The sequence below is a fragment of the Tachypleus tridentatus genome, chromosome 9, assembly GCF_004210375.1.
Source record: "Tachypleus tridentatus isolate NWPU-2018 chromosome 9, ASM421037v1, whole genome shotgun sequence".
Classification (NCBI taxonomy): domain Eukaryota; kingdom Metazoa; phylum Arthropoda; class Merostomata; order Xiphosura; family Limulidae; genus Tachypleus; species Tachypleus tridentatus.
Genome location: NC_134833.1, coordinates 33,808,333 through 33,816,720, shown reverse-complemented (window position 1 = coordinate 33,816,720; position 8,388 = coordinate 33,808,333). Strand labels below are relative to the sequence as shown.

Genomic DNA, 8,388 nt, shown 5'->3' with positions numbered 1-8,388 from the left:
ATCGGAAGGATTATCACAGGTTTAGCGCTCATTTGCACATCACCTCGGTGGGAAAATAAACTGGTCTAATGCCCTCAGCCACTGTTACTACAAAACCCGTCGCATTTTCAGCCTTTATCAACTGACCACATCTCATTCTCAAAACTTCCCGAAAAACAGAAAATTCGTATAATCTTGGACACAGACCCTATAATTATCGTTATGTATGTGGGAAAGAAAGAGAAATCACGTACTAAATATTTACAAGTAATGATTGGCAGGACATCTTCAGATGTTAAATTTCATGACATTTTTTTATTTTTCTTAGTGCATGTTTGTTTATATGTAAAAGAAATGGGTAATGGACATCTAACATAAGGAATTTACCTTCCGAAGGTGCATTATAAGAAGTACTTTTCCAAAGGCACGGTATAAAGTGTATTTTCCGATAGTATGTTATAAGAAGCATCTTTCCGATGATACATTATAAGACGTGATTTTTCAATGGTATATTATAAGACGTGATTTTTCGATGATATATTATAAGACGTGATTTTTCAATTGTACGTTATAAGAAGTAATTTTCCGATGATGTATTATAAGATGTGATTTTTAGGTGGTATATTATAAGAAGTAATTTTCCGATGATATATTATAAGACGTGATTTTTCAATTGTACGTTATAAGAAGTAATAATCCAATCGTAATAAGCATTAACTTAGAGAAGTAAGGCAAAGTGTTTCAGTAACATAAGAATATGTGGTACACTGAAGAATGCTTTGTTGAAAAATAAACAGTTATTTAAAGCTCTAGATAGAACTGTAATAACGAACAATATAACGAGCATCTGTATCTACGTTTGCCTTGTTTAGATATATTATTTTAAAACAAGTAGACTGTGTTGCTGCTTGTTTTTCGTTGAAATTTATCGCCAACAAGTCACAGGCACCTACTGTAAAGAATTCGGCCCACATAATCTGACAGTAACAATACGAATTAGAGCTTCCATTTAAAGGGTGTCAACAGAAATCATTGCATGTGACTTCATCAGAAGAATGTAGAGTATGTAAAAACATAGAATACTATAAGCAGCTGCTCTATAACTGTATAAGCATAATTTCTTTACATCACTCGAGCTCAGGTGCACATGCGTGCTTGTTAATTGTTAAAGCATCGTCTTACCAGTTCAAGTTTAACTTACTTTACACACGAAATTCGGATAGCTTCTCATGTATAAATCTTATTTAACTTTTCGAGGTCTCACTTTTATGGACCCGGTATGGCCAAGTGTGTTAAGGCGTTCGACTCGTAATCCGAGGGTTGCGGGTTCGAATCCCGGTCGCACTAAACATGCTCACCCTTTCAGCCGTTGGGGCGTTATAATGTGACGATCAATCCCACTATTCGTTGGTAAAAGAGTAGCCCAAGAGTTGGCGGTGGGTGGTGATGACTAGCTGCCTTCCCTTTAGTCTTGCACTGCTAAATGAGGGACGGCTAACGCAGATAGCCCTCGAGTAGCTTTGCGCGAAATTCGAAACAAACTTACTTTTATTTTTAGACATGACTCGAAAAATGTGTTTGTTTCTTATTTGGATTCAAGATTATCATTAACTTAGAGGTTTTACCACCAGGTGTTTCAGTTTTGTATCTTGAATTTAGTTTAAGCGCAAAGCTTCCCAATGGGCTGTGCCCATCACATGGATTAAATTATGAATGTGTTCGTTGTCAAGTCCTCAAGTTTACTGCCAAACCACCGATGGCGTCAGTTTCATACGATTATTTAGCTTCTCGAATTTAATCTATGAGCATGAAATAATGTTTACGTGGTTCGAAGTATAGTGGGAAACGTAGTAGTGGGTAGCAGTACTCGTGGATTATATATTATTACTACGGTATTCCGGTCGTTATGTTCAGATTACATGAACCATTTGTCTGCTTAAGTGTTGGGATGTTTGAGCAAGAAAGCACATTATGCTAATACAATAATAAGCTGGCAAACAACGATTTATAAGCATACTAAGGTGATTTATTTTTGAAGAGCATAATTTTGGTTTTGAATTTCGCGCAAAGCTACTCGAGGGCTATCTGCGCTAGCAGTCCCTAATTTAGCAGAGTAAGACTAGAGAGAAGGCAGCTAGTCATCACATTCCACCGCCAACTCTTGGGCTACTCTTTTACCAACGAATAGTTGGATTGATCGTCACATTATAACGCCTCCAGGGTTGAAATGGCGATCATGTATGGTGTGACTGGGATATTGTGTTTATAAATTGTTGACTGTCAACTTAATTGTTGTTAATGTTACTGTTGCAGCACTACCAATAGTTTAATATTGCATCTTCAGAAATTATCATCAGTTTTAAACAAGGTTGTTCTTACCACGTCTTCAGGGTTCGTACATATACACACTTTAGCAGGAAGGCCAGGATGTGAAAACAATAACGATATATGTGCAAATCATAGTCTACCTCAGGCCTCGGAATAATGTTTACAAATATCGTATAATTAGGCATAACTCAAAACAAACATCATACCAGGCGTTCAGATTTTCCTTTGCAAAAAAGAAAACGTGCTTAAGAACTTTTTTTCGATCTGCGGGTATATAATTATTGGAACAAGGGTTTTACACCTTACAATACGAATAAAACTTCTTAGGGCTTGGTATGTGATAGAATATCGAATACTGTTAGGGCATATACTATAATATGTGCTATAGTTTCATTGTCTGCCTTTTATATTCTGCCACATCAGTACGATTTCTACCTTAATTTCTAATTTAAAATTTCAGGTGTAATTTTTGTACTTGTTTCTGTACGCAGTTGAATTTAAAACGTCACGCCACCATTTCACCGAAATGGTGTGACGAAGCCCACGAAACGGTGAAACAAATATTACATAGCTTCGCGGAGACTATGGTATGAAGTTTTGCCAATGTCTTCAACATGATTTATTGTTTGTAACCTGATATAATCAGCCTACAGAAAATTACAACTCTATTTCTGAACAACCATTTCACATTATTACTATTATGTAGCCAATGTACCTGATATGGCATGTTTGGTCATGAATTACAAGGTCTGAGATTCGAGTCTACACTTTATGAAGAAGAGAATCGTTCTCACTAATTCAGCTCCTACTGATTGGTTGTTCTACAATAGAAGAACGGTTTTAATTTAGGTGTGACTGTGCTTAAATTTTAGGCCTAACCATTTAACTATATAGTGAATAGAGTGGTTGGTGCTCACAGGTATTACAACAGAAAATAAACATTGTTGAAACATGATAAGAATCAAACTCGTTTACCTTAACAGATTGCACAATGTACGTAAGTTATGCTACATTTTATCCTATACAGTTTCTCTTCATAACATTACCAGTGTGTAGCCAGAATGACTCTAAAGTTTATCACACGATCCGTATAGGTTAAGGCGCTCGACTCGTAATCTGAGGGTCGCGGGTTCGAATCGCTCTCAAACTAAACATGCTCAGCCTTTCACTCTGCGTTGGTAAAAGAGTAGCCTAAGAGATGATGGTAGGTAGTGATGACTAGGTGTCTACCCTCTAATCTTACACTGCTAAATTGTGCACTGATAGCGCTCGGGTGGCTTTGCGCGAAATTCAAAATCAAACACAATCCACGTGTCCTAATGTTAATAATCCACTCGTAGAATCTTCCCATGCTGTTTAAGTATATATTTATCATCCATTTGTTACACACTACCTGAAATAGAAACGATGCCACTTAGAACATGTGCTCTAGTAACATTTTGTCCAGACACTGCTTATGGTATTAGATCGATACAACTACTGCACTGACTTGCTGAACTTAAATGCACGATTGAGTAAGTTGCTTTTGTTAAGACAGAGATATTCCTGTTTAAACGCACTACGTATGGTGTGAGCTCCATGCGCTGCTACATTGACTTAGAGAACGTCAGTGCCTGATTGAATAAGTTGCTGTTTGTCAAGATATACATATAAACTTATATGCTTCTTAATGCCAGGTTTTAATTTGTTATATATATATATAAACATATATATATATGTTTAAACAGAATTGTATATATGCACTGGTTTTCTTGCTGTTGAGGGGAAATGTATTATCACATACAGTCAAGTCTTAATACATATAGGTCGTAAAAACCTGTTAAATGTGTTATCTAAATACGTTTCATTCTGATATACGTCAACATCATCTAAAGGCATTTTTACATTGATTTAACTACACAGCGTCAACAAAGATGTAGAAATAAACCCTAAATAACTTTGTGTTTAGAAAGGTCTACATTCTCAGGGCTGGTATGGAACCCCCTCCCTTCACGTATAGAGAGGAGTACATATATCCCCTGATGGGTGACAGGAGAAGGATGAATCTGTACATAAACTATGTCTCATTAGGCGCCCTGAACGCAGATGTTCTTTATAGAACCATTTAGAAAGACACTTCGTCTTTGAATGCGATGCTGATGGACACACAACACGAGGAAAAAGCTTCACCCTGACAGACGCTTAACAAACAGCATTATAGCTCCAGCGAGATGGGTTATTGTCAGTTAGCACGCGGGGTTGACGCCTCCTAGGTGCTGGGGCCTTTTCTATGGCGTTCTTCAATAGGCAGATGTTCCTGTGCGGTCTTTATCATGGCCTTCAATAGCTAAGGCTCAGTTGTCTAATAGAGGCTATTCCTTTTGTCGATCTCTCAGAGAGTCAAAAGCCATCCGTTTGTGTCCGGGCTTACTAGTGACGGAGTAAACGGTCACCCGAGCTCTATTGTGAAATCAGGGACCACACCGGTTGGGTGGAGAATGCGTATAGAAACCAAGACATACGGGTCTGTTCCCCCACTCTTGGAGTGAAAGAAGGTGTAAGGATAATGAAAAAAAACAGCACATATCTTATTTTTAAGTATTGCAGCTATAAATACATACACAGAAATAAACAACACACATTGAGGAGGAAACTATATCTTTATATTTTATATAGTTGTAAAGACGGCTGTCACTTACGACTCGGTCTCTCCTTATCCGCTCCTCCAGCAAATAATAGGATTAGTCCTGGAAACGGACAAGGACCTTGACTCCTCCTCTCACGGAACCCCTCACTTGGAACCAGTGAAGACCTTGGGTTAGTAGTACAAGACAGAGATTTTGTAGAACATTCAACAGATATTCAATTCTATAAACTTAGGCAGATGAGCCATACATGTCTTGAAGCCCATCTCTGAGTATGTCTTTGTAAATATAAATTTATATTACAAACAGGAAAGTTCAATTGTCACAAACAGAATAAATTGTTAGTGACCATTTTTGTGTGTCACGAGCAACTGTTTGTACTTACAGATTTTTTTTTATTAGATCCAAAGCATCTAACCTTTAAGAACAATATGCAAATTGTAAAGTAAGACACTAACTAATTGGTTAATATATATTATAGAGGTAACGAGGCATTCGGTTGAACCTCTGAAATTAATTACTTTCAGTGTTCAGTTGAAAACTGAGTTTTAGGGTTACTATATTACCGTTTCTTAATTCCAGGTTTTTAATTTGTTTTGCTAGAATATTTATTAATTTATATCGGTTAAAGGATTCACGCTTTGGTTTCGTTACCTATGTGAAAATTAGTTCAGAAGGAAAAAACAGTAATGTGGAGTTTCAAAAATAGTATGTAAAAATGAAATAATTACACTCATATAACATGTAGAAAAGGATAAAGTAACTTAAACCTGCCGGTACAAAATGGAACAAAATAACTTAGCAATACAAAGAAACCAAACTGAGCTAAGTAACTTAACTGAACGGTACAAAGAAGTAAAACAGAACACAGTAGCTTAACCTTCCAGTGCACAGAAACAAAACATCACAAAAGAACGTTATCTGATGGTACAAAGAAACGAAACAAGATATGGTAACTTAGCTTTGCCAGTACGATACACACAAAACAGAACAAAAGAACGTAATCTCCCCATACACGGAAACAAACAGAACAAAGTAACATAAATGAACGGTACAAAGAAACGAAACAAAACACAGTAGCTTAATATACCGGTACACAGAAACAAAAGACAACAGACAAACGTAATGTGCCGGTACAAAGAAACGAAACAAAACACAGTACCTTAATATACCGGTACACAGAAACAAAAGACAACAGACAAACGTAATGTGCCGGTTTATTTATGTCGAATATTCATCGTAAGACTAAGAATTTGGTTTAGGTTTAATTAAACACTTTTGAAGCTAGTTTCATTATTATTATATCTAAACTACTATATATCAAATATAACCTGACGTGGCCTAGAAGTTAAATTGATAAGTTAGGGTTTGCAATCTTCTGCTACATAAATGTTTTATATACAATCAAAAATTCGTGCACTATTTCATTCGAGTAATCCAAGAGTTGACGATAGGTGGTATTGATTAACTGTGTCCCCCCCCCCAGCATATCAGTTCAGAATTAGGGTAAGGGTATGCGTGGATAGCTCTTCTTTAGTTTTGCGTGAAATTGTAAACCAAGCAAAGTATGTGGAATATGGCCACTGGGATAAAAATTACGTTGCTAATGATATAAAAATAAGGCATATATCTAGAATATTAAAGATTCAACAACATGGGTGAATCGTGCATATTTATTTATTACACTCACGCCTTCTTTTCAAACCTTGGTTTTTAGTAAGTTAGCCTGCTACTACGGTGATACCCTTGTTTCTCCATAAAACAGCCTCACGTAAATAAGGATTTCTGTCATCTTCGCTCGACATTCTCGAATATAGGGGTGGACGGTCCTTCGAAAACACCTAAATAAAATTAGTACTTTTACTGGAGGCTCGCTATGTTTCAGTCCATTTAATTACGTTTATAACCGAAATTGTTACACTGTCCATAGTGTAATTGAGTTTTCTGTTTATTTTCGGTTGAATATCCATAAAACGCGTCTTCTGTTCCTGGTGTTATTGCGTTTTCTGTAAATAAAATAGTCTTCGGATCGCCAGTCTAGCCTATTAATTTCATTTAATTTTAAAACATAATACGTGTAAACAGCCAACCATGAAAACATTGTAAATATCATACACTAATGTTACATAAACTCTAGGTATTATATTGTAGCTCCTAATGCGTTTTCCAAAACATGTTACCGTGATCACACTTTGCACTGTTTTCACGGTAACATGTTTTGGAAAACGCATAAGGAGCTACAATATATATACAATTATATTACCAATATAATAGGTATTTCGGCATAAAAGTCACCTTAAATACTGGGTGAAGAGTTCAAATCTGTGGTGAAAAGAACTTGGTCGTCCCACATCCATCGAAAACCTCTTGTTTCGAAACTATCAGATCCAAACTGATCAAACAGTTTGTATTAAGACAAGATGAAGTGAAATTACATCACGTGAAGCATGTATTGTGTGGACAAATGGTTAACAAATAATTTTAGTAGCGATTATATTAAACGTGTTTTGATCTTTTAGTAACAGATGGCGCCACGAGAAAGATGTAATTGAGATAATATGTATATGTGAGTGTGTATGTGTCTAAAACACATTGAAATTATGAACAAAACAAAATGTTCAATTTCTACTATATTCGTTATCTTCCGAATTTTTGTCGGTGTCGTGTTTTACTAAAACTACCATTTAATTACTTTTATCCAAATAATATATTGCCTGGCTTGGAACTAGCCACCTAGTGGCTTAATAATGCTAACAATCGGTTTTCGATACCCGCGGTGGGTATAGCGAATTGTATGGGTTTCTACTTAAAACAAAAGCAAAAACTTGGGAGCTCAACTTATGTTCGATCGAAAAGAGACTACGAGTGTAAACAAAAAGAATGAATACAGTTCTCTTTAAATGAAAGGAGACACACGCCGTGTTAAAGTGATCCCCGTTTCTTTCACATCCAGATATTTAGATACATATTAAAACAACATTTGTGTAAACCGTTTCAAATACATATTGCTACGGCATTTGTTTTCGGAAACTACTATACCCATCGAAGATGGACGGAAGTTGTTCTCACCCCTGTGTTTGTGTTTGTTTTTCAGCAAGATTTCTCGAACACAGCTGAATGGATTTGAATGAAAGTTGGTATATATTTGAAATACGACCCAACTTAAAAGTTTAGTTTTTGGAGGGTCTATGTCACAGTAAGGTCACAAAAATATCTGTTAACATGGAACCGATTTTTTACAATATTTCGTTCTATAACTAAATCAAAAATTATTTAAGTTTAATGAAAGTTTGTGGAAATCTGTAGAATATTTTTTTTTCATTGTCCTGCCATAAATGGTCTTTTGGTAACGACGGACGTACGCACACATTTCCTTATTTTTAATAGCCGAATACGATCAAGGCTGCGTGGCGGAGGTATATACTATTGTGTGATAATATTGTATATTACATTCATT

At 36.0% G+C, this 8,388-nt stretch overlaps 1 long non-coding RNA gene across 1 annotated transcript; it reads right to left on the bottom strand.

Annotated features, from left to right (window-relative positions):
* Positions 1-6,560: 6,560 nt before the first annotated feature.
* On the bottom strand, positions 6,561-7,380 carry LOC143225033 (uncharacterized). The gene is made up of 2 exons (XR_013013576.1): positions 7,227-7,380; positions 6,561-6,772 (listed from the first exon to the last, which is right to left on the bottom strand). It is a non-coding gene; the product is annotated as an uncharacterized LOC143225033 (long non-coding RNA).
* Between the last annotated feature and the right edge of the window lie 1,008 nt (positions 7,381-8,388).